The sequence below is a fragment of the Mobula hypostoma genome, chromosome 10, assembly GCF_963921235.1.
Source record: "Mobula hypostoma chromosome 10, sMobHyp1.1, whole genome shotgun sequence".
In the NCBI taxonomy this organism is placed as follows: domain Eukaryota; kingdom Metazoa; phylum Chordata; class Chondrichthyes; order Myliobatiformes; family Myliobatidae; genus Mobula; species Mobula hypostoma.
The window spans coordinates 50,551,217-50,578,501 of NC_086106.1; positions in this window are offsets into that span (position 1 = coordinate 50,551,217).

A 27,285-nucleotide genomic window follows, 5' to 3' on the forward strand; every position below is an offset into this window, starting at 1 on the left:
ATAAATAGTTAAATAGTAAAAAGTAAATTATGCCAGGACCAGCCTATTGGCTCAGGGTGTCTGACCCTCCAAGGGACAAGTTGTAAAGTTTGATGGCCACAGGGAGGAATGACTTCCTATGACGCTCTGTGTTGCATCTCAGTGGAATGAGTCTCTGGCTGAATGTACTCCTGTGCCCACCCAGTACATTATATAGTGGATGGGAGACATTGTCCAAGATGGCATGCAACTTGGACAGCATCCTCTTTTCAGACACCACCGTCGGAGAGTCCAGTTCCATCCCCACAACATTACTGGCCTTATGAATGAGTTTGTTAATTCTGTTGGTGTCTGCTACCCTCAGCCTGCTGCCCCAGCACACAACAACAAACATGTTCGCACTGGCCACCACAGACTCGTAGAACATCCTCAGCATCGTCTGGCAGATGTTAAAGGACCTCAGTCTCCTCAGGAAATAGAGACGGCTCTGACCCTTCTTGTAGACAGCCTCAGTGTTCTTTGACCAGTCCAGTTTATTGTCAATTTGTATCCCCAGGTATTTGTAATCCTCCACCATGTCCACACTGACCCCCTGGATGGAAACAGGGGTCACCGGTACCTTCGCTCTCCTCAGGTCTACAACCAGCTCCTTAGACTTTTTCACTTAGATATAATCTAAGTAAAAGTTATTCTTTCTCGACGCATTGCTCCAAGTTCAATCACATCATGGTCTCATTGTGGTCGCTGTGGACAATGTAATCAGTGGTAAAATTGTCATGTTTGTCATTTTTGCTAAATACTGTTACATTGTTTTATTGTCAGTGACATTTAAAGATAAATTATTAGCTGTATTTGTCACATGTACTTTAAAACATCCAGTGAAATGCATTGTGTCAAATCAAATCAGGGAGGATTGATTGGGGCAGCCTGCAAGTGTTGTCACACTTAGAGTACCAGTACAGCTTGCCCACAACACACTAACACTCATCTGCAGGTCTTTGGACGTCTGTGGGAAGCAGACACACCTGGAGGAAACTCAGGTGGTCATTGGCGCCCCACACAAACCGTAGCACTTCCTTTAACACAGCAACCCACTGCAATTTGCCTACAGCCACAATAGGTCCACGCGAATGTGATCTCTTTGGCTCTTCACTTGGTCTTGGATCACCTGGACTATACAAATACCTATGTCAGGATGTTGTTTATTGACTACAGCTCAGCATTTAACACCATCATTCTTACAGTTCTGATTGAAAAGCTTCAGAGCCTCGGCCTCTGTACTTCCGTCTGCAACTGTGCAACTGGATCCGTGACTTCCTAACTGGTAGACCGCAGCCTGTGCAGATCAGAAACAACATCTCAATCTCGTTGACAATCAACACTGGCGCACCGCACGGGTGTGTGCTTAGCCTACTGCTCTACTCTCTCTAAATCCATGACAGTGTGGCTAGGCACAGCTCAAATGCCATCTATAAATTTGCTGATGATACAACCATTCTTGGCAGAGTTTCAGATGGTGTCGAGAGGGCACACAGGAATCAGATATATCAGCTAGATGAGTGGTGTCGTAGCAACAACCTTATTTGGTCAGTAAGACCAAATAACTGATTGTGGACTTCAGAAAGGGTAAATTGAGGAAACACACATCAGTCCTCATACAGGGATCAGAAGTGGAAAGAATGAGCAATTTCAAATGCTTGGGTGTCAATGTCTCTACGAATATAACCTGGTCCCAACATATCAGTACAGCTACAAATAAGGGACAACAGCGGCTATATTTCATTCAGAGCTTGAGAAATTTACTCAATTTTCTCCAAAAACACTCAATTCTACAGATGTCCCTTGCAGAGCATTCTAACTCGTATGAGGTGAGGGACTACTACACAGGATCGAAGTAAACTGCAGAGAGTTGTGAACTTAGTTAGCTGTGTCATGAGCACCAGCTTCTGTGGTATCCAGGACATCTTCACAGAGCGATGCCTCAAAAAGACGGTGTCCATCATTAAGGACCCTTATCACCCAGGTCATGTCTTATTCTCATTATTACCATCAGGAAGGGCATACAGGAGCCTGAAGGCACACACTCAATGAATCAGGAACAGTTTCTTCCCCTCTGCTATCCAGTTTCTGAATGAACATTGATCCCATGAACACTATCTCACTATTTGTTTTTTTCTCTATTATTATGTTTTACATTGAAAATCAAAACATTTCATGACCTATGCTGGTGATATGAAACCTGATTCTGATTCTGATCACTGGTACAGTGGCTGCAATGGGCATCACGGGTGTGTTTTCATCATCTACCAAGACTGGTCAATGAAATATGCCTGGATATCAGCATTGTGGACATGTTTTTGCCTTGCAACCTTCATGAGGCATTCATTGTTTACAAACATGTTGAGTCGGGAAGGCACCAGACAGGTACAGGGATAATGGCAACAGCTTCAGGCTTCCTCCACATTTCTCTGCTTTCAATCCTCCCCAGACATCACCAGCTGGGGTTCCAGGGGACTTCACCCCACAGCATAGGAACCTTTCAAATCTCCAGGCTAGAATTTGTTTTCACGTAAAGGCAGATGTTGCATTATTTTTGGTGTATATTAAATGCAGTATAATGCCCATTTTGGGAGGAGGAGAAGATGGCGCGACGGCAACGCGCGTGGCCACTTTGCTGGTGATGTCTGTTATCTGTCAAGTAGGGGACCGTGCACAATTCTGATTTGATGGAGACGGACGTGAGAGTATGGAGGAACATCTGGAAAACTTCTGAAATGCCCGCTTCACTGCCACTGCGACTGTGTAGTAACCGGAATCTCCGGAGCAGCAGGCCCCGAAATCCTCGGCTTTGCTTGTTTCAGCGGCTGGGGCGAGGTTGAAGGCGCTCGGCAGAGGATGGTGCTCAGGAGGCTGGTTGGAAGCTCGAAGTTTTTGGATGGATGGACTCAGTGTCGGCTGTGGTCAGCTGCTTCCAAGGCATCGGCAAGTTGACGGTGCCTGGAGGTTTATGGCAGGGAGTTTCTCCCTTTTGCTGCCTGCTATCGGAGACTCGGGAGTCGATCGACTCGGGGACTTTGAGACTTTATTTACCATGCCAATGGTTTGTTCTTTATCAAACTATGGTATTGCTTTGCACTGCTGTAACTATATGTTATAATTATGTGCCTCTGTCAGTGTTGGTCTTTGGTTTGTCCTGTTTTCTGTGCTATCGCTCCGGAGAAACATTGTATCATTTCTTAATGCATGTATGCATTTCTAAATGACAATAAAAGAGGACTGAGTGTTCTCATAATCTAATTTTGGTTCTTGTTTCCGTTCATGAGTTCCTGTAACAGATATTCTACTGTTGAGCAAATGACCAAAAGCATCTGGTGCATAATCATGACTGACAAAGGCAGCATTCATGTCAACTTGAATCAATGGCCTGAAGAAATATTGGAGCAGGTTCCTCTTCCATTAACTTGGGTCACACCTCAACTCATTTCTTTCCCATGGCTTACGCTTAAAAAATGGGGTTATCTCAATTTTATAAGTACCATTTTATGTCAGATAATCCCTTTGGCAAAGATCCAGAATTCTCCCCTTTGTCTTCATGTTATAAAATGTATGTGAATTTCAATCTGGCCATAGCTCAAAATTTAAGACTTCATCCTTTTAGGAAAGTACCTTCAACATAAAAACATTCTATTAATATAAATACTGGAATAAGATCATCTTTCAACTATCTGGTTACAGAGGAATACGAGTCAATTTTAAACAACCTGTAAATCCAAATAAGCAGAAGGAATTAATCATCCGTGTAATGTGACAGTGAATCTTAATGTACTGATCCAGTCATGTAAACAAAAAAAAAGGGAAACAAAAGAGTGAAAACTAGCAAAGCCTTGATGGGTTGAATGTCCTGCTGCAATATCACGTGAAAACTTCAAACAGGAAAAGTATGTGTAAGCAAAATCCATGTTACGATTATTGTTCAGATGCGTATCCTGAAAACGGAGGTATTTAGCAGCTTTGTGGGTTGTGTAATTTGAGAAACTACAGTGAAGGAAATTCCTCACTTCAGCAAAATCTGTAACCCACAATTAGTCAGATTGAAACACTGCTTCAAAATTAAAATGGAAGTATAAAAGTAAATGTTATATGCAGATTGCAAAATAATGGAGCATAAATGTATGTTCTGTGGTTCAGAGGAAAACTTTTGAAGGTGTTGTCTCTTTAGGAGAAGTTACCCTATCTAGTTTTCTTTGGAAAATGTGAAAATTTACTAACAGAACTAAAGCTGATACTGTATCACTAGACTGGGAGTTTGATTTCTAGATCTTGGGAAGAGACTGCATTGCAGCAGACTAGTGATATGAAGATAATGGCTTTATTTAACTGGTTTGTGCATTGACATCTAGCCTTCTACTTAGAAAGCTCCAGGAATTTGTATGCTAATTTGATTACATTTTTTGCATTAGACAGAATCAGAATGAAGTTTAATATCACCTGCAGTGTAATCAACATGTTACTAGCTAAGTTACTGTAGGCAGATAAAGACGGGCAGCACCCTTGAGGAATATACACAAAGTAGAGAAGAACTTAATCAGAGGATCAGGAGGGCTAAAAGGAACCGTGGAGCATCCTTGGCATTTAGATTAAGGAAAATTCCAAGGTATTTTATATTGTATTAAAAACAACAGGGTGGTTAGAGAAAGGGAAGGACAACTCAAAGACAAAGGAAAGAATTCATGCCTGGAGCCAGAAGAAATGCACAGGGTACCAAAAGGGTACTTTGCATCAGTATTCAGCAAGAAGAAACCGAGAAATTGAGATCAGGGAGAAATATTGTAAAGCATGTTGATAGATATCATGAGGGAGGAGATGTTAGGTCAATTGAAGGCATTAAGGTACATAAATACACAGGCCCTGATGGGCTCGATCGATCCCACATGACTGAAGGAGGCAAATGAAAATGCTTGAATCTTGACAGAGGTCTTCATATTCTGTCTCCCTCCCCCTTGAATAGCCAATATTGTTCTTTTGCTTAATAATTGCAATAGGGATAATCCAGGATATTATTGGCCAGCGAGCCTCACATCAGTACTAGTGGAATATTCTTAGTGATAGCATTTGTGCATTTGGAAAAGCATGGACTAACCATGAGTAGTGTGTTATGGGAAGTCACATCTTATGATCTTGAATGAGTTTTTGAGGTTACAGAGATCAATAATGAGGGTAAAGCAGAAGACATTGTTTAATTGGACTTTAGTAAAGCATTCATTCAGGTTCCCCATGGTAGGCTTATCCAGAATATCAAGGCCCATGAGTTCAATAAATCACCTCCTCCTCACTGACAATCAAAACTGGTGCACCTCAAGGATGCATGCTTAGCCCATTGCTGTACCCTCTTACACCCATGACTGTGTGGCTAGGCACAGCTCAAATACCATCCATAAATTTGCTGATAACACAACCATTATTGGCACAATTTCAGATGGTGTTGAGATGGGGGCACAGAGGAGTGAGACAGAGCAGCACATTTAGTGAAGCTACAAGAACAAACTTGCTCTCAACATCAGTGTGACCAAGGAGTTGAATGTGGACTTCGGGGGCGGGGGGGGGGCGGTGGAGGGGTGGAGGGAGGGGAGGGGAGGAGTTGAGGGAACATACCAGTTCTCAGCAATGGATTAGCAGTGATCAGTTTTGAATTCCTGGGTGTCAGCATCTTTGAAGATCCACTCTGGGCTCAACGTATTGATGTAATTACAAAGAAGGCATGACAGAGGCTATATTCCATCGGGAGTTTGAGGAGATTTGAATGTACTATGAAGGGCATTCTAACTGGTTCCATCTCTGTGTGGTATGGAGGACACAGTGCACAGGATCAGAAAAAGCTGCAGTAAGGTACAAACTTAGTCAGCCCCATCATGTGCACTACCCTCCCTGCATCCAGAACATCGATGCCACCAAAGGATGGCATCTATCATTAAGGATCCACATCACCCAGGACCTGCACTCTTCTCATTGTTACCACAAAGAAGGTACAGGAGCCTGAAATTTTTAGTCCTAGTTTTAGGAACAGTTTCTTCCTCTTCACCATCAGATTTCTGAATGGACAATGAACCCATGCAAATTAATTTTTTGCTCTTCTTTTGCTCTACTTACTTCATATATATTTCTCATTGTAATTTATAGCTTAATTATGTATTGCATTGTATTGCTGCCACAAAACAGCAGATTTCAGAACATATGCCAGTGATATTAAACCTGATTCTGATTTGGTAGATTGAATTGAAAATTAGTTAGAAGACAGAGGGTAGTGGTGGAGGACTGTCCTGACCAGAGAACTGTGACCAGTGGTGTTTCATAAGGATCTGTGCTGAGACCTATGTTGTCTTTCACATGTATAAATGATTTGGATGAAAATATAGGTGGGTTGACTAGTAAATTTGCAGATGACATAACAATTGAGCATAGTGAGGAAGGTTGTCATAGGATTCAGAAGATATAGACCTATTGCAAATATGGGCAGAAAAATGGCAGGGGCAGTTTAATTGCAGTAAATGTGAAGTTTTGCACGTTGGAAGGCAATGTGTAAAAGAGAAGTGTACAATCAATAACAGATCCCTTTGACACACTGAGAGATCATAGGATGCAAATCCATAGCTTCTTGAAAGTGGAAACAGTCGGTGAAGAGGGCAGACAGTCTGTTTGCTCTTTTTGGCTGTGATACAGACTAGAAGTTGGAAAGTCATGTTGCAACTGTATACAATTTCAGTTAAGCCACAATTGGAATATTGTGTGCAGTTCTGCAGGCCACATTACAGGAAGCAGAATAATTTCTGCAGGATGTTACCTGATTAGATAGTATTACTTATAAGGAGAGGTTGGGCAAATTTGTAAACACAAGAGATTCTGCAGATGCTGGAAATTCAGAGCAACACGTATAAAATGCTGGAGAAACTCAATAGGTCGGGTTGCATCTATGGAAATTAATCATTGATATTTCGGGCCGAGACCCTTCATCAGGACTAGAAAGTAAAGGGGAAGAAGCCAAAGTTAGAAGCTTGGGGGAGGGGAATGAGTACAAGCTGAAAAGCGATAGATGAAGCCAAGTGGGTGGTGGAGGGAAGGGGGAAGTAGTAAGAAGCTAGGAGGTTATAGATGGAAAAGATAAAGGGCTGGAGAAGAAGGAATCTGATAGGAGAGGAGAGTGGACCATGGGAGAAGGGGAAGGAGGAAGAGCTCCAGAGGGATGTGATAGGCAAGTGAGGAGAGGAGAAGAGAAGGGGAAGAAAAGAGCCAGAGTGGGAAATGGAAGAAGAGGGGAGGGGAGAGGGAAATTACCAGAAGTTTGAGAAATTGATGTTCATGTCATCGGGTAGGAGGCTACCTAGATGGTGTTGCTCTTCAAACCTGAGAGTGGCCTCATTTTGGCAGAAGAGGAAGCCAAGGATAGACATGTTGGAATGGGGATTGGAATTAAAATGGTTCCTCTACGGTAAAGATGAAGCCTATCCACGGCCTCCTCTACTGTAAAGATGAAGCCACACTCAGGTTGGGGGAACAACACCTTATATTCCGTCTGGGTAGCCTCCAACCTGATGGCATGAACATTGACTTCTCTAACTTCCGCTAATGCCCCACCTCCCCCTCGTACCCCATCCGTTATTTATTTTTATACACACATTCTTTCTCTCACTCTCCTTTTTCTCCCTCTGTCCCTCTGACTATACCCCTTGCCCATCCTCTGGGTCCCCCCCCCTTGTCTTTCTCCCCGGGCCTCCTGTCCCATGATCCTCTCATATCCCCTTTGCCAATCACCTGTCCAGCTCTTGGCTCCATCCCTCCCCCTCCTGTCTTCTCCTATCATTTTGGATCTCCCCCTGCCCCTCCAACTTTCAAATCCCCTACTCACTCTTCCTTCAGTTAGTCTTGACGGAGGGTCTCGGCCTGAAACATCGACTGTACCTCTTCCTAGAGATGCTGCCTGGCCTGCTGCGTTCACCAGCAACTTTGATGTGTGTTGTTTGAATTTCCAGCATCTGCAGAATTCCTGTTGTTTGGCCACTGGGAAATCCTGCTTTCTGCTGATGGCGCTGAGGTACTTGACAAAGCAGTTCCCCAACTGACTGTATGTTGGGTGTCAGCAAGCTTGTATTCCTGTTCTCCCCCACCTTCTTAGTCTGGCCTCCTCCCGTTTCCTTTCTAGTACTGATGAACGTCTCGCCCCAAAATGTCAACTGTTTATTCCCATACATTGATCCTGCTGTGGACAAAATGTCAACTGTTTATTCCCATACATTGATCCTGCTGTGGACAAATGTGGCTTGTTTTCTCTGGAACATCGTAGTATATAAAATAAAGGATTCATGGGTAGGGTAGGTGGTCTTTCTCCCAGGATTGAGATGCCAGATACTGGACGGCTTATGTTCAAAGTGAGAGAGGGAAGGTTTAAAGGAGATTTCTGAGAGAAATCGTTTACATGGAGAGTGGTGGGTGGCTGGAATATGCTGCCAGGGGAGATGATGGAATCAGACTCAATGGAATGCTTTGGACAGACACATGAACAGGCAGGCAATAGAAGGCTATAGGTCATGTGCAGGACAGAGAGATTAGTTTAGTTAGTATTATGGTAGGCTGAATGACTGTTAACTCTGCTGTGTTGTTCCATGTTCTATGTACTTATGGGCTGGAAAAAATGAAGTGAAGAAATGATCTTGAAAAAACTATTTATACACTGGCCAATTTTTCTCCCTTGACAGCAGCTGGCAAAAGCCCACTTGTAGGTGATTCAGCAAGAAACTCCCAGGTACAAGGTGAATTGCTTGCCCAAAGTAATACATTGTCTGGGTTGCAATTTTCACTGCTTTAATGAAGGTGCCGTTTGAAGGAGACAATTACGTGAGACAATGCCTCAATTATGTGGATAAAGTGGACCCTTTTTCAGTGTTATCTCTGTGGATTCATCCTGCGTTGTGACTTAAAATTCTTCAAGCATAAACTTTGTATAACAAGGCAAAAGTAGGAAACATAGGATTGATGTGACTATCCTTGAGAGAGTGCGGTGAAATGTCAGAGCTGGAAAGTTTTGTTTGGTAAAAGCTACAATAGACTAGATTGCCTTCTTTGACTGAGGTTAGATGTAATTAAGATGTATAAAGTTGAAAGAGGAAAGAAGCCAAAATAAAAAAAAATAGGTAAGTGATCAAAAAAACAGGAGATAAAGATTTAAGATCATTGATGGAATGATTAACAAAAATCGAGGAAATCTCTACACCCGGAGGGTAGCAGAAGTCTGAAATTCACTGACTGAAAACTGGTGGGAACCGAAACCTGCAGAATGAGAAGATGAGATGACCCTCAGGATGGAGGAGCAACACGTTATATTCCATCTGGGTACCCTCCAACCTTTTGGCATGAATATCGATTTCTCCTTCGGGTAAAAAAAAATCCCTCCCCCACCCCTTTCCCTCTATTCTCCACTCTGACCTTTCATTACTTTACACCTGCCTATTGCTTGGGATTCCCTCCTCCTTCCCTTTCTCCTCTGGTCCACTCTCCCCTCCTGTCGGATTCCTTCTTCTCTAGCCCTTGACCTTTTCCACCTACCTGGCTTCACCTATCACCTTCCAGCTATCCTCTTTCCCCTCCCCCCCAACACTTGTTTTATTCTGGCATCTTCCCTCTTCCGTTTAAGTCCCGATGCAGGGCCTTGGCCTGAAATGTCAACTATGTATTCATTTCCAAAGATTCTGCCTGACCTGCTGAGTTCTTGCAGCATTTCGAATGTGTTGCTTTGGATTTCCAGCATCTGCAGATTTTCTCGAGTTGATAAATCTCAGGACATTCTGAGGTACTTAGACATGTACTTAATTGGAACGCCTTTTTTTCTGGCAAGTCCACATCATTCATGCGGAGGGTATTTAAAGATGAACTGCATAGAGTACAAGCAAGGTATGTACCTGTTAGGAAGAAGGACAGGGATAGAAGGGTAACTGAACCTTGGATGTCCAGAGAGGTGGTAAATTAAATCAAGAAGAAAAAGTGTAAAGCTTCAGAAGTTAGAATCAAACGAGGCACATGAGGAGTATAAAGAAGCCAGAAAAGAAACTAAAGAAGGGAATTAGGAAAGCCAGGAGGTGCCATGAAAAGGCCTGGGCAAGAGGGATTATGGTGAATCCCAAGGGCATTCTATACATACATCACAAATAAGAGGGTAACTTGGGAGAGGGCCACTCTAGGATGAAGAGGAGAACATTTGCTTGGATGTGGAAAATGTGAGTGAGGTACTTAATGAGTACTTTGCTTCAATATTTACCAAGACGAAAGGATATTGAGGACCAGGGGATCAATGCTGAGTGTATGAATATGTTAGGACATTTAGAAGTCAAGGAGAAGGAAGTGTTGGGCCTCCTAATGAGCATTAAGCTGCTTAAGTCCCCAGGCCCTGATGGGATTTACCCTAGGATATCGAAGGAGGCAAGAGATGTGATGGCTGAGGCCTTGACCTGTATCTTCATGTCCTCTCCAGGCACAGGCAAAGTCCTGGAGGACTGGTGAATGGTTGATGTTGTACCTCTATTTAAGAAATGAAAAAGGGAAAATCCTGGGAACTATAGACCGGGAAATCTCAAGTTAGTTGTAGGGAAATTGCTGGAGAAAATTCTTGGGGATAATATTCATCCCCAAAGCTTTTTCAAGTATGTAAAAAAAAACTAAAGAGAGATGAGAGTGGATATAGAACTGCTCGAAAACGAGGCTGGAGAAATAATAATGGGGCTAGTGAGATGGCAGATGAACTAAATAAGTATTTTGCATCAGTCTTTTCTCTGGAAGACACTAGCAATGTGCCAGAAATTGAAGTGTGTGAGGGAAGAGAAGTGAGTGTAGTTAGTATTACAAGAGAGAATGTGCTCAAAAAGCTGAAAGACCTAATGGTATATAAGTCACCCAGGGTTCTCAAAGAGGTAGCGGTAGAGATTGTGGAGGGATTAGTAATGATCTTTCAAGAATCATTAGACCCTGGCATGGTTCCGGAGGACTAGAAAATTGCAAATATCACTCCACTCTTTAAGAAAGGAGGAAGGCAGTGGAAAGGAAATTATAGACCAGTTAGCCTGACCTCAGTGGCTGGCAGGATGTTAAAGTCAATTGTTAAGGATGAGGTTTTAGAGTACCTGGTGACACAGGACAAGATGGACAAAATCAGCATGGTTTCCTTATGGGAAAATCTTGCCTGACGAAACATCTTTGAGGAGATTACAAATAGGGTAGATAAAGTGGATGCAGTGGATGTTGTATATTTGGACTTTCAGAAGGCCTTTGAGAAGGTCCCACACATGAGGCTGCTTACCAAGTTAGGAGCCCATGGTATTACAGGAAAGTTACTAGCATGGTTAGATCATTGGCTTATTGGAAGGAGGCAGTGAGTGGGAATAAAAGGATCCTTTTCTTGTTGGCTGCCAGTGACTAGTGGTATCCTGCAGGGGTCAGTGTGGGGATCACTACTTTTACACTGTTGTAAGGGGGTTTCGACTTTTATGTTACTGCGGAGGCTAATTAAAATGGCGTCTTTATTATGTTAATCTGGGGAATACGGCTTTGTTGTGTTAAACACTGAGAAAGTTTACGCTAGCAGCTTGTTTTGGTTTAGAGTGTGATAAGAAATACGTTATTAACCAATTGGGATAGTTGTTACGTTTTTGGTTTATTTGAAGATACTGTATGCGCAGGGTTTTGGGGCAGAAGGCGGGAGAGCGAGACAGAGGATGGATGAGGTGCTGTGATGTCCGCTAATGGGGTCGGACCCCGAGGAGGGCATTCGGCGAGGAGACGGAGACGGACTCGTGGGGAGCGTCTGGTCGACCACCATTGTTGGTCCCAGGCGGCCGGTCGAGGTGATCCGAGGGGTCGCAGGGTGAAGAAGAAGGTCCTGGAGCTCCAACTGTTTTGTGCACAAAGAGATTGAACTTTGATAAGTGTGGCGCCTTTTATTTTCCTTTTATATTTTATTTTCTATTAATTATATAGTTCCAGTAATATCTATAAACTGTAAATCATTTCATCGTATCTGGTGTATTGTCTGTTATTTGGGCGGGGTGGGGTACCTCACACAGCATCCACACAAACGAATTATCCAGTTTGGCGGGGCCAAGGCTGTTTCCCTAGACGACAGCGAGCCGAGCGACCCTGAGGGTGGCCACTGTATATCAATGATTTAGTTAATGGAATACATTGCTTTGTTGCTAAGTTTGCAGATGATACGAAGATTGGTGGAGGGACAGGTAGTGTTGAGGAAAGAGGTAGGCAGCAGAAAGACAGATTGGAGAATGGGCAAGAAAGTGGCAAATGAAATAAAATGTTGGAAAATGCATGGTCATGCACTTTGGTAGTAGAAATGAATGTGTAGACTGTTTCTTAATGGAGAGAAAAGCCAAAAATCTGAGATGTAAAGAGACTTGGGAGTCCTTGTGCAGAACACCCTAAAAGTTAACTTGCAGGTAGAGTCAGTGGTGAGGAAGGTGAGGCATCTGTGGAGGCCAGGTCGTTGGGTGTGTTTAAGGCAGAGCTTGATAGGTTCTTGATTGGGTCTTGATTGGACACGGCATCAAAGGTTATGAGGATAAGGGCAGGAGTGTGGCTGAGGAGGGGAGAAAATAATCAGCCATGATTGATTGGTGGCGAAGACTCGTTGGGCCAAATAGCCTAATTCTGCTCCTCTGTCTTATGGTCTTGTGTATGAGCATTTGGAAACACACGGCCTAATCATGGAGGGCCAGCATGGCTTTGTGAGGGGCAGGTCATGTCTTATCAACTTGACTGAGTTTTTTGACAAGGTAATGAGAGAGATTGATGAGGGTAGGACAGTGGATGTTGTCCACCCGGATTTCAGTAAGCTGTTTGTCAAAGTCCCTCATGGGAGGCTAATCTCCACAAGATTAAGATGCATGGGTTCCATAGCAAATTGGCTGTTTGGATTCAGAATGGATTGCGCTTAGAAGTCAGAGGGAGTGGTTGAAGGGACTTATTAGGGTGGAGGTCTGTATTAGCGGTGTTCCTTCGGGATCTGCGTGGAGGTCTGTATTAGCGGTGTTCCTTCGGGATCTGCGTGGAGGTCTGTATTAGCGGTGTTCCGTAGGGATCTGCGTGGAGGTCTGTATTAGCGGTGTTCCTTTGGGATCTGCGTGGAGGTCTGTATTAGCGGTGTTCCGTAGGGATCTGCGTGGAGGTCTGTATTAGTGGTGTTCCTTCGGGATCTGCGTGGAGGTCTGTATTAGCGGTGTTCCTTCGGGATCTGCGTGGAGGTCTGTATTAGCGGTGTTCCTTTGGGATCTGCGTGGAGGTCTGTATTAGCGGTGTTCCGTAGGGATCTGTGTGGAGGTCTGTATTAGCGGTGTTCCGTAGGGATCTGCGTGGAGGTCTGTATTAGCGGTGTTCCGTAGGGATCTGCGTGGAGGTCTGTATTAGCGGTGTTCCTTTGGGATCTGCGTGGAGGTCTGTATTAGCGGTGTTCCTTTGGGATCTGCGTGGAGGTCTGTATTAGTGGTGTTCCTTCGGGATCTGCGTGGAGGTCTGTATTAGCGGTGTTCCTTCGGGATCTGCGTGGAGGTCTGTATTAGCGGTGTTCCTTTGGGATCTGCGTGGAGGTCTGTATTAGCGGTGTTCCGTAGGGATCTGTGTGGAGGTCTGTATTAGCGGTGTTCCGTAGGGATCTGCGTGGAGGTCTGTATTAGCGGTGTTCCGTAGGGATCTGCGTGGAGGTCTGTATTAGCGGTGTTCCTTCGGGATCTGCGTGGAGGTCTGTATTAGCGGTGTTCCTTTGGGATCTGCGTGGAGGTCTGTATTAGCGGTGTTCCTTTGGGATCTGCGTGGAGGTCTGTATTAGCGGTGTTCCTTTGGGATCTGCGTGGAGGTCTGTATTAGCGGTGTTCCGTAGGGATCTGCGTGGAGGTCTGTATTAGCGGTGTTCCTTCGGGATCTGCGTGGAGGTCTGTATTAGCGGTGTTCCGTAGGGATCTGCGTGGAGGTCTGTATTAGCGGTGTTCCGTAGGGAGTCAGTACACTGTTAAGGACAAGATCCTTAACTGTGTTGCTGAGCAGAGAGACCTTGAGATCCAAGTTCATAGCTCCATGAAAGTGGTTGATCAGTGGTTAAGAAGGCAAATGGAATGCTTGCTTTATCAGTTAAAGCACTGAGTTCAAAAACCAAGAAGTTTTCTTGCAACTCTGGCTAGGGTACATCTGGAGATGGTCGCCCCACTGCAGGAAGGATTGTGTGTTTTTGGAGAGGGTGCAGAAGAGGTTTACCAGGATGCTACCTGGTTCAGAGGACATGTGCCATCTTGAGAGGCTGGATAAACTTGGGTTATTTCCTCTGGAGTGGCAGAGGGAGAGGGAAGATCTGATAGAGACTTACAAGATTATGAGGGGTGTAGATAGAGTAGAGAGGGAGTATCTGTTTTCCAAGATAGAAACATCTAACACTAGAGGGCATGAATTGAAGGTGAGAGGGGGTAGGTTCAAAGGGGATGTGAGAGACAAATTTTTCAGTCAGAGAGTGGTGGATGCCTGGAATGCACTGCCTGATGTGGTGGTAGAGGCAAATGCATTAGAGGCTTTTGGAAGACATTTAGATAGGCACCTGGATGGAGGGATATAGACATGGTGTAGGTAGGAGGGATTAGTGTTTGGGTGTTTTTGATTTGCTCTTTAGCTGGCTTGTCACAACATTGTGGGCCGAATGGCCTGTTCCTGAGCTGTACAGTTCTATGTTCTATAAATGTCAATTATAATAATTAGTGGACTAAAATGGACACAGAGATCACTCCTGTTGTGAGAGCTCACAGCTCTTTAAGGCTTCATAGATGCCAATGATGTATTTCTCAGAACACTTTCATTGATGTTCTGTCTTTGTATTTCACCTCAGGAAACCTATCAGATGGAAGAATCTGTAACAATTCCCAACAAGCTGGAACCACAGAATGAATATTTTGCTTCTATGCATTCAACTCATCGTGGTGACAATTTGGAAACTATGAAGAAGAAGAATGCCGTCCAAGATGAGAATTTAAAGAAACTAATCACTCTGGAGATTAAACTGACTGAGCTGGAAAAAAAAATGATCTCCAAATATGGGAATAAGACACGGAGATCCTGCTAATTGTTCTGTCCATTTGATGCCACCGAATGCTACATTACTGAGGTTATACTGACCTGTACAGAAGGGGAATAAAGTAGCAAAGAGGAAACAAGTTGTGTACTCTGGATTCAGTGAAACACTTTACACAGGCACTTCAATGTTTTTGACATTCAATGGAATCTGAATGTTTGCTAGATACAATTAGGCTGCCAGCTGGTAGCTTACGAAATCTATTACTGAAAGGAAATGAAAAGTAATATTCTATCCAGCCAATGCATCAAAACAACCTGAAAGATAATGTGATATTACATTGCAAATTCGTGCTGAGTTTTAAGAGACCACAGAACATCTTAGACATACAGCAGGAAAACAGAACCTTTGGGCCAACTGGTCCATGCTGGCTAGGATTCCCATCTAAATTAGACTCATTTACCTGCTTTTGGCCAATATTCCTCTAAATATTTTCTATCTATTCACCTGTTCAAGTATCTTTCAAATGTTATTAATATACCTGCTTCGATCACTTCCTCTAATAGCTCGTTCCATATACTGACCACTCTGGATGAACGGCTTGCCTCTCGGCTTCCCCTCTCAACTTAAACCTGTGCCCTCTGATTCTTGATTTCCCCAACTCTGGGGAAAATACTGTGTGCATTCACCCCTCATAAGATTATGTACCTCTGTAAGATCAGCCCTCATTTTCCTACTTTGCAGTGATGGAAGTTTCAAGCTGCTCATCCTCTCTCTGTAACTCACTCCCTTAAATCCTGGCAACATCATCCCCTTTCCTATAGTAGAGTGACCAGAACAGAAGATAATATTCCAATTGCAGCCTCACCATTGTCTTGTACAACTGCAACATTCAATCACAACTCCTATACTCCGTGCTTTGGATGAAACCCACTGTACCAAATCCTCTTCACTATCCTGTTAAGCTGTACCATACTGTCAGGGAACCAGGCACTTGTTCCTCTGTTCTACAGGGCCCTCCTGTTCACTGTGAAAGTCCTAATCTTATTTGTCTTTCCAAAATGCAAAACTTCACATTTATCTGAACTAAATGTCACTTGCCGTTCCTTGGCTCATATACCCAGCTGATCAAATTCCCTCTGCAAATCCTGACAAGCATTTTCTCTATCCAACACTCACAACACACTGGAGGAACTCAGCAGGTCGGGCAGCATCCGTGGAAAAGATCGGTAGACGTTTCGGGCCGGAACCCTTCGTCCCATCGACCGATCTTTTCCATGGATGCTGCCCGACCTGCTGAGTTCCTCCAGCGTGTTGTGAGTGTTGCTTTGACCCCAGCATCTGCAGATTATTTTGCGTTTATCTTCTCTATCCACAATGCCTACTTTAGTATCATCTGCAAATTTACTAACCATGTACAGTCTCATCCAAATCATTGATGTAGGTGACATATACTTGAGAATGACCATGGGCCTCCAGTTTGGAAAACAACTCTCCATAATCTCTCTTTGTTTCTTACCATCAAGCCAATTGTACATCCAATTAGCCAGCTTTCCTGATATCTCATAAACTGTAACTTTCCATATCAGCCAACCATTTGGAGCCTTATCAGAATATAGGAATAACAAGATTTTCAGCCCCCACACCGCCGTCTCCTTTGCTATTTAATTTAAATTTTTTCCTAATTTTCCTTTTGGGTCTATTGATTTCATTGTTCTATCTCTCCTTATATTCTCATTTAAACGATGTCTATTGGCCTTGAACTTGAAAGCCCAATTGATTCCCAGTTTCCAGGGCCATTTCATATCAGAGGATATGTGTCCTACTTTTGCTTCCAAATGCTCTACCTAGAATGTTAAGATGTGGTACTGGATTTTAAGTTGTAAGAGGTCTGTGGGTTTGTGGAATTAAATGTGGTGACATTGACAATATGTGGTAAGTCATGCAAAACAGTATTTGCTGGTAGGATGAACAGAACTAGAGGTCTCAGTCTCAGAATAGGGGATTAGCTGTGATGGATAGAAATTTCTTCAGCTGGTAGACGGCAGATTTTTAGAATCTGTACCCAAGAGAGCTGCGGAGGGATAATGGCTGAGCCTTTTCCAGAAAGAGGTTGATAGATTTTTACTTATTTAGAATATCAAGGGATATAGAAGCAGTGCAGGAGAGTGGTCCTGAAATAAAACATCAATCATGATTTTAACACTTCGAAAACCCCTGCCTGAGGTGCAGAGGGTTAAAAATATTTCTATTGACTGGGATCTCCCTCCATGCTAAAGAAGGAGTTAGATATCTGATACTGTAGATGCTGGAAGAACTCCATGGATCAAGCAGCATGTAAAGGCAGTAATCAATGTTACATGCTGAGACCCTGCAATAGGACTGAGAGGGGGCACAGGAAATATTGCCAATATATTTCAGTGTAAGGAGGAAGGGTAGGACAGCCGCTGGTAGCTGATACGGTACTTGATACTGGTGCTGCAACAGATTTATACCTCAGAGTACTAGGAATCCATTGTGTTTGCATTTTGAATAGGAACAACACTGTGCACACCACCGACAGAACAACCACTTCCAGGGAACTCTCACATTTGTTTGCCTAACACATAAGAGAAAAGTTATTCATTTCAGGGTTAGCACATTCCATTGTTAGCACTCTGATTTACTACATATAACCCTGTCAGAAATATCCCATTCTGCTCTGTTGGGATATTTGTTTGTATTATTCAACAAAGCACTTATTCAGTATATTAACAGTACTTTGTTCATTAACATCACAGCAATGCAGAAAGTAGTTACTCATCAAGCTATGTTTAGATTGTTGATTTAACCTTTATCTACTGTCAGGCACCTCACAATATTGTTTAATTTTGATGGAAATATAGATTTGGCTAAATGAAACAAAATTGTCCTCTCCACATAAACTATTCCTGAGGATAAACTAATCCCAAATCTCAGTTAAAATGTACAACGATGCACTGAGCCTATTCAACTGCATCCTCCAAAAGTGCAACCTCCCATCCGGAAGGACAACGATAGCAGCCTTATGAAAAGCCCCCAGCTACAAGTTCCACTCTAGTCATGCACAATCCTTGCTTTGAAACATATTGAGGTCCTTTTGTCATTGCTGGATCTACGCAGAAAGTGCTCTGGGATTACCCTCTCACACAGACTGCAGCCATTCTAGACAATGGTTCATCACAACTTTCTTGTGGTGATTAGGAGAGGACAACATACACTGACTTTATCATTGGCACTATAAATAATTGCTTGTTTAAGAAACACACGAATGATTTTAGTAATGTGAGAAACAGATTTCTCACTTAAGACCAGGAAGATAGTCAATAAAATAATGGATAGGAGCAGGTTAGAGGGATATGGGCCAACCATGGTCAGCATGGACCAGGTGGGACAAAGGGTGTTTGTGTCCATGCTGTATCATTCCATGACTCCAGAATTATGATCATATCAGATGGAACAAAGAGGAACTTTTACTTTGGGCTCCAAATAACACAGTTTCCATTTGCCTGTCACTCCCAATCTGACCTGTCTGGCTTTGACCTCTTACACTGTTCCAACATAATCTACAATTTTAGGTTACAGTTGCAATTTACAATTCCTCATCACAAAACCTTGATGAAGACTACAACCCCATGGTTCTGACATCCTATATCATGAGATTCTTCAAGAGATTGGTCATGGTACTGTTACATGCTCAAGGAGATCTGTGTTTTTTTTTTGTGAGACTGATGTAATGGTCTTTTGGAGGTCACCTGATGTAATTTTCCCGCCGATGTGAGGTCACGTGATGACATGTGCACCACTGGTATGTAAGGGTAGACCCCAGATGACGCAGTTAGTTTTCAATTTTTAGATTTCCAGGTAGAACGTGCTGTGTCTCCGTTTCTGTTGCGTGTTTGTTTTTGTGAGGCAGTTTCATTTTTGAAACGGTTGTGCATTCTGTTGCAAGGTACGATATTTCTGAACTGGAAATTTTTGCTAGATATGCTGATGTACCTTATTCCAGCAGCAGTAGAAGGGAGAGTGAAGACTTATCGAAGTACAGGACCGAAGAATTGAGAGGAGTCAGCATCGTTCGGCAGTTTAACAAAGGATTGACCTTATTGAGTCTTCGTTGAAGGAGTAGCGAGCTGCATTACAGATAACTCTTGCCAAAAGAGAAAAGAGTTCATGCAAAGGTTTGCTCTCTCTAAAAGAATTTAAGGTCAGTTGTTTAAAACTGTTTATTTACTGCATTGTGAATCCTTTGGACAGAACCAGCAGGAAAGTCGCGTCTATGAAGAAATCCTTCTCCAGAGAAGTCTCTCCCAATTGAACGTATAAATCTGTTGGACTCTCGAATTTACCATTTTAAGACCTATATCTGACTTTATCGCTTTAAGAACTGTTTTCACATTTAACGCTTTAAGAACCAGTGCCGAGTGATGATTTTTTGAACGGCTGCATAACAGTAACAGAACGGTTACCTTCTGGTTAAGGTTTTTGTTTGTTTTTTTTATATCACTTATCCATGTCTAATAAATGTTTGGTTGTTTTTATATAACCTGTCTCGATTGATACTCATTGTTGCCAGTTACGTAACAGTACATATCATCTTGTGGCTTCCAGACAATCTTGACATACTGCAATGTGCCTGTAGCCAAAATAAGGCCACTGTAGACATCATCTCCTTAACCTGTGGATAACAAAGCCACCTATGTCAGATTCCTGGGGCAGCATGGTAGCGAAACAGTCAGCACAATTGCTTATTGATTATCCGAACACGAGAGCCCCACAAGGCTGTGTCTTCAGACCCTTTCTTTACTCCCTTTACACACAATGATGGGACCAAGTTCTACTCTATAACTGCATTTGTAAGTTTGTAGATAATGTCACCATCGTGAGCTGGATCGCCAACAACAATGAGACAATGCACAGATATAGAGAGTCTCATGGCACGGTGAGAAGACAATAACCTCTCCCTCATCAAAGTCAGCAAAACTAAAGAGCAAGTCATTAACTTAAGGAAGTGGGGCAGAATACAAACACACATCTATAGCACTGGTGTAGAGAAGGAAATAGTTCAGAGCTTTACGCTCTGGGTATAGTTATCATCAACATTTTGACCTGGTTCATGTAGTGTATTTGAAATTTCAGTAATATTTGAGTAATATTGTAAATGTATTGTTTGATTAAATATACCTTGTTTGCTTACATAATTCATTGTGGGTTGTATGTAAGAAGCACATGAATGACAAATGTCATGACACCATCATGTCATAGGTGAGCACTTCCCTAAATAAAAATTGAGTAGAACAATTGCCCTGCTGTGTTTTTTTTCAATTAGTTTCCTGGATTTGCAAAACATAACAATGGTGATGAAGAAGTTTTAAAACCAATCCAAGATGATTACCTACCTGTTGAACTCAGCATATGATTCTACAGAAGGAGAGAGAGAGAGAGAGAGACAGTTGAGTTAAAAATTCACAGAAAATGGACCAAACTAACAAGCAACAAGTACGGCCATAAGTTCATAAATAGAGAGTACTGGGTGAAAATAATAAATTATAAAAAAAAAGCAGAGATTGACTGACTACATAGGAAAGATGCATTCAATTGCACAATAGATAACTGGATAGTGTTTACCGAATGAATTGAGCAGAATCTTCAAGCAAATGAAATATCCAATGAGAAATAAGCATCAGTGTTACTGAGTGCAACTTAGATGCTCCCACCAAACCAAATCAAACCAGCCAAAATGAGCTTTGCTGTATCATGAATGTAATACAGGAAGATTTAGAACCAAAACCATTGTGGATTGCAGAATGCTTTAGGTTTCATAAGCAGAATCAAAAAGGGGGGGGGGGTCCATTTAAGCTTACATAGCTGAATTAAAGAAATTGTCCGAGCATTGTCAGTTCAGTGATGAGCTTAATGATGCACTTAGAGATCGTTTAGTTTGAGGAATTTTACGAGAAAGCATTCAAAAATGGCTCCTAATTGAAGCAGAGCTCACATTTAAAAAAGCAGTTGAAATCACTGTATCAATGGAAACAGCAGCCAGAGACACATTTGAGTTACAGTCAGCAATGAAAGTAAGCCTGAACAAAATTGCAACATCTAAACAGGCACCTGCCTGGCAAAGAAAATTGTATTACCATTGTGGCAGATGCTTGGAAACACTCCAACGTAGGTTTAAAGGTGAAACTTGCAGAAAATGCAACAATGTGGGACACATTTGTCAAGCAGACAAAAACAAATGGACAGCATAGCAAAGAGAAAAAGATAAGTCAAGTTGCAATTTCAAAAAGCACTAATCTTCATGCTGTTGATGAAATAACTCAGTGACACAGGATTGAGCAGCCTTGCAAAAACAGAACATAAAACTGTACAGCTCAAGAACAGGTCATTCAGCCCATAATGTTGTGCCGAACCAGCTAAAAAGCAAATCAAAAACACCCAAACACTAATCCCTCGTACCTACACCACGTCCGTATCTCTCCATCGTCCTTACATCCACGTGCCTATACAAATGGCTCTTAAAAGTCTCTAACAAATTTGCCTGCACCACCATACAGTCAGCACATTCCAAGTATCCTACATTTTCAGAGTAAAGAAACTTAACCTTCACATCCCCCTTGAACTTACCCCCTGTCACTTATCTCCTCTCACCTTCAATGCATGCCCTCTGGTATTCTGCTTTGGAGGGTTGAAAAAGATCACAGAGGGGGTGCAGTGAGAGAGGGTTTCACTGAACTCCCATTGAAGGGAAGATTTAAAGTTCATCAGGGTAGGCGTCCCTGGAAGAGACTTCATAGTGTAGTAATTCAACTCACAGAGGGGGAGCAGTTAGAGAGGGTTTCACTTTCACAGAGGAGGAGCAGTGCAGATTCCCTATCCTCCTCCCTGTTTCAGATCCTCCAATCAGAGGATTGCCTTTGCTTATCTGTTTGACAATCATCCATTCAGAGCATGTACTTCCTTCAGCTCCCAACTATCCCACTCCAAACACACCTCCCTTGTACTCAGCAATCCTCCGATCAGAGCTACCTGGTGCATCACGATTGTCCAATTGCTGCTTTTCCTTTCTCTGCCTGCTCTCACCGTTTGTGCTCTGTCTGTCAGCTCGAGTGCTCAACTGAGAGGCAAGATGGGGTTTTGTGGAGAGGTTGAGCTTGGAGGATTGTGGAACAGAGATGGCAGGAAATGATGATGAAGACAGAAGTAGTAAATGGGAAATGGTATTGAGTGATAAGGAGCTGTAAGGCAAATGGCAGGTTTCCAGGAAACGAAATAAGCGGTGAATTGAGGATTGTCTAGTGATGAAGTCAGTGGACAGAATTTAAATAAAAGAAGAAAGGAAGAATCTAATGTATTGCTGAGTTTTGAATGTGCACCGGTTTCTGATATCAATCTTGATGAACTTTAAATGTTTTAGGTGATGTTGTGGGCACATGACCTTTATGAGATGGGGGCATTCTCAGTGTTCCATGATAGTACGCAATGTGAGTCAGTTTTAGGGTTAAAAGTTATGGAAAGAAGAGAAACACCAAGGAATAACAATGGCTTTGGGGAGTAACCAAAGGAGTTCCTCTAGATATATCCATGGACCAAATTAAAATAACTTAGTCAGGGGAAAAGTTGTAGACACTGAATGTTCAAAAGGGTTTTGTAGTGAAGTAAGAACAGGTAGCTTATTGGTGTTGTTTAAAAGTGATGGACAAAAGAATTAAGTTAGGCCCATAACCAAGGATGGTAGAAGGTGGTCCAATGTACATGGTTCACCAATTGATGGCCTTACATCACTGTGGATGCAGTGTGCAGTCTCTGGATGACTAGGGAAGGTATGTCCTGGCAGAGAGATTTCAGGTACTGCCCTGTTACATCTTGGATATATCATTCATTGAGGGGTTCCACTGTACCCACCCAGATTGTCCTGGGCCATTCAGGGCTGGACATAAGGGAGGGGTTTCTGTCAGGCCTGCACATGCAGGGTAGTTGCAATCTGCACCCATCTAACAGGAATCACCTGCCACTTGTTTCCAACTCATCACCTGCAGCCTATTTGAACCCAGTTCACATTCACAACCCTTGTTCAGTCATTGAACCAGCCAGCCTCAACCAGTAGCTTCTAGCCTTGAGTTACCTTGTTGCTTGTGCTGTTCTCTCTTCTGGGCCCTCATGGCTTTTCATTTTTGCAGTCCATTATTAAACTTATTGCTCTTTGCTGAATTGTTGTCTACTGCACTGCATTCAGTCAAACCTGCTCTATATTTCCTGCCACCTGACAGTGCTCTGTGAATGTCCAGGCAAGAGGTAGCACTCCACCAGTGAAGTGGAGCCTCACATTTATTTACTTGAGAAAATCCATCTTGTGGTCCAGAAAAGAAATGGCAAGTTTTGTTTGCATTCCTTTTTGCCGATTCCAGTCAGTTGAGGTTTGAAAGAATGTGGTTCAGATTCATGGTTCGTCCTGTGCTTCCGAAACCAATCAAATACATTCGAACAGTGGATATGCATAGTGAGGTTTTTTAAACTTGCTACTTGTTGAACTGAGTTGAAGTTGAAGAGTATTTAGAGGTGAGAAGTGGGAATGGACGGAGGTGTAAGGTAGACAGTATAAACTGCTCGACTAAATGAACTGAATTTTCAGTGACAGCTATGGTGAAATTGAGCTCATTAATGTGATGGATGAATAAGAGTTTATTAAATCTTTTCAGAAAACTCCCGTTAGGCCCGAATTAATCATCTACAAACTATCAATAGGCAACTGTCAGACTTTTGGCTAAAGGTATAAATTGAGTTTATGTACACAGTTACTGAGTTACTGTTTTCTTGACTACATTGTCCAACAGCTTTTGTGTGAGTCTCATGGTGTTTGTGGTAAAATCAAGAGTATTGTCCCTCTTCAAATCATACCATCTTTACGTTATAGAAATGATCTCATGTAAATTTAGGAGTGCATTTAATGTAAGCACGGACTGGAAAGTTTGTAGTACACAATAGTCATAGTCATACTTTATTGATCCCGGGGGAAATTGGTTTTCGTTACAGTTGCACCATAAATAATTAGATAGTAATAATAGAACAATAAATAGTTAAATAGTAATATGTAGATTATGCCAGGAAATAAGTCCAGGACCAGCCTATTGGCTCAGGGTGTCTGACTCTCCAAGGGAGGAGTTGTAAAGTTTGATAGCCACAGGCAGGAATGACTTCCTATGACGCTCAATGTTGCATCTCGGTGGAATGAGTCTCTGGCTGAATGTACTCCTGTGCCCAACCAGTACATTATGTAGTGGATGGGAGACATTGCCCAAGATGGCATGCAACTTAGTCAGCATCCTCTTTTCGGACACCACCATGAGAGAGTCCAGTTCCATCCCCACAACAGCATTGTCCTTACGAATGAGTTTGTTGATCCTGTTGGTGTCTGCTACCCTCAGCCTGCTGCCCCAGCACACAACAGCAAATATGATAGCACTGGCCACCACAGACTCGTAGAACATCCTCAGCATTGTCTGGCAGATGTTAAAGGACCTCAGTCTCCTCAGGAAATAGAGACGGCTCTGACCCTTCTTGTAGACAGCCTCAGTGTTCTTTGACCAGTCCAGTTTATTGTAAATTTGTATCCCCAGGTATTTGTAATCCTCCACCATGTCCACACTGACCCCCTGGATGGAAACAGGGGTCACTGGTACCTTAGCTCTCCTCAGGTCTACCACCAGCTCCTTAGTCTTTTTCACATTAAGCTGCAGATAATTCTGCTCACACCATGTGACAAAGTTTCCTACCGTATCCCTGCACTCAGCCTCCTCTCCCTTGCAGAGTCATCAGAAAACTTCTGAAGATGACAAGACTCTGTGCAATAGTTGAAGTCCGATGTGTAAATGGTGAAGAGAAAGGGAGACAAGACAGTCCCCTGTGGAGCCCCAGTGCTGCTGACCACTCTGTCGGACACACAGTGTTGAAAGCACACGTACTGTGGTCTGCCAGTCAGGTAATCAAGAATCCATGACACCAGGAAAGCACCCACCTGCATTGCTGTCAGCTTCTGCCCCAGCAGAGCAGGGCGGATGGTGTTGAATGCACTGGAGAAGTCAAAAAACATGACCCTCACAGTGCTCGCTGGCTTGTCCAGGTGGGCGTAGACACGGTTCAGCAGGTAGACGATGGCATCCTCAACTCCTAGTCGGGGCTGGTAGGCGAACTGGAGGGGACCTAAGTGTGGCCTGACCATAGGCCGGAGCAGCTCCAGAACAAGTCTCTCCAGGGTCTTCATGATGTGGGAGGTCAATGCCACCGGTCTGTAGTCATTGAGGCCGCTGGGGCGCGGGGTCTTTGGCACAGGGACAAGGCAGGACGTCTTCCACAGCACAGGAACCCTCCGGAGCCTCAGGCTCAGGTTGAAGACATGGTGAAGTACTCCACGTAGCTGAGGGGCACAGGCTTTGAGCACCCTGGTACTGACACCATCCGGTCCTGCAGCCTTGCTTGGGTTGAGACGTTTCAGCTGTCTTCTTGCCTGTTCAGCTATACAAATCCTGTCCCCATTTGACTTCCCAAAATGTATCACTTTGCATTTGTCAGGTTTAAATTCCACCAGCTGGTGGTCCTACCAACTTCCCATCTGATCTATATCCCGCTGCAGCCTCAGAAAATCTACAGCACAACCAATTTTTTTAAGTCAAAATCAAATTTATTAATCTAGGTAACTGCTACCTGCTTTAATGAAGCTGATTAAATATTGACAAGTATAATTGAATTTTGATGTTTAAAATCAAAGCAATTTTATCTGCAATATCACAGTTCCTGTATGTGTAAATACAAAAGATTAATACTTTTCTCCAAAAGATAATTTGTCCTTAGATTTCCCAGTGGCAAGTTTCCATTGTTTTAAAGCCAACCAGCTGTGGGGAGCAACGAGGAGGAACTACCCTGAGTTTGCATCAGATCCATTCAACCTCCCGGGATTTTGTGGAACTAACTTCCTAAGCTGAAATAAAATTAACACTCCGATTACTATCACTGCACTTAATTTAGATAACCCTACAAAAAGTAAGTTTAGATATAAGTAGCCCAGGCAATGTCTCATGATCCACTGAACAGCTCCAAAGCAGTCCTCGACCCCTCCTAAATGAGAAAGCAATATTGTTTAAAATTGGCCACATCTTCTGGACACAAACAGTGTGATCTACCTGCCTTTTCACATTTATATGACAGTCTGATCAATGACCTCAGCTAAGCTATTACAGGGGAGTTCAGACTTCATCTCTGGCACTGCATATAAGGAGTTTGCACGTTCTCCCCATAAACGGTGTGGCTTTGCTCCGGGTGCTCCTGTTTCCTCCCATAGTCCAAAGATGGAGGGGTTGGTATGTTAATTGGTCTTTGTAATTTGTTCTGTGAAATTGTCCTTTTAATGGATGCATTGCCAGGCAGTGGGCTCTTTGGGTTGGAAGGGCCTGTTCCGAGCTATACCTCTACAAAAAATTTGCTTAAAGAGCAACATATAAGATTATAAACTTACATTTAGAATAATAGCTGCATCTGAGAACTAGGTCATTAATCCAATATCAACCTATGGAATAAAATGCATGTTGTCCTATTAATGTGACGATATGGTGGGCATTCATTGAGGTTCATGAATGCAGGTTGGAGATGGGGTTTCATTGACTTTTTTTCATTGATTGTTTTTTGACTTCTCCAGTGCATTCAACACCATCCGCCCTGCTCTACTGGGGGAGAAGCTGACAGCGATGCAGGTGAGTGCTTTCCTGGTGTCATGGATTCTTGATTACCTGACTGGCAGACCACAGTACGTGTGCTTGCAACAGTGTGTGTCCGACAGAGTGATCAGCAGCACTGGGGCTCCACAGGGGACTGTCTTGTCTCCCTTTCTCTTCACCATTTACACCTTGGACTTCAACTACTGCCCAGAGTCTTGTCATCTTCAGAAGTTTTCTGATGACTCTGCCATAGCTGGATGCATCAGCAAGGGAGATGAGGCTGAGTACAGGGCTACGGTAGGAAACTTTGTCACATGGTGTGAGCAGAATTATCTGCAGATTAATGTGAAAAAGACTAAGGAGCTGGTGGTAGACCTGAGGAGAGCGAAGGTACCGGTGACCCCTGTTTCCATCCAGGGGGTCAGTGTGGACATGGTGGAGGATTACAAGTACCTGGGGATACAAATTGACAATAAACTGGAC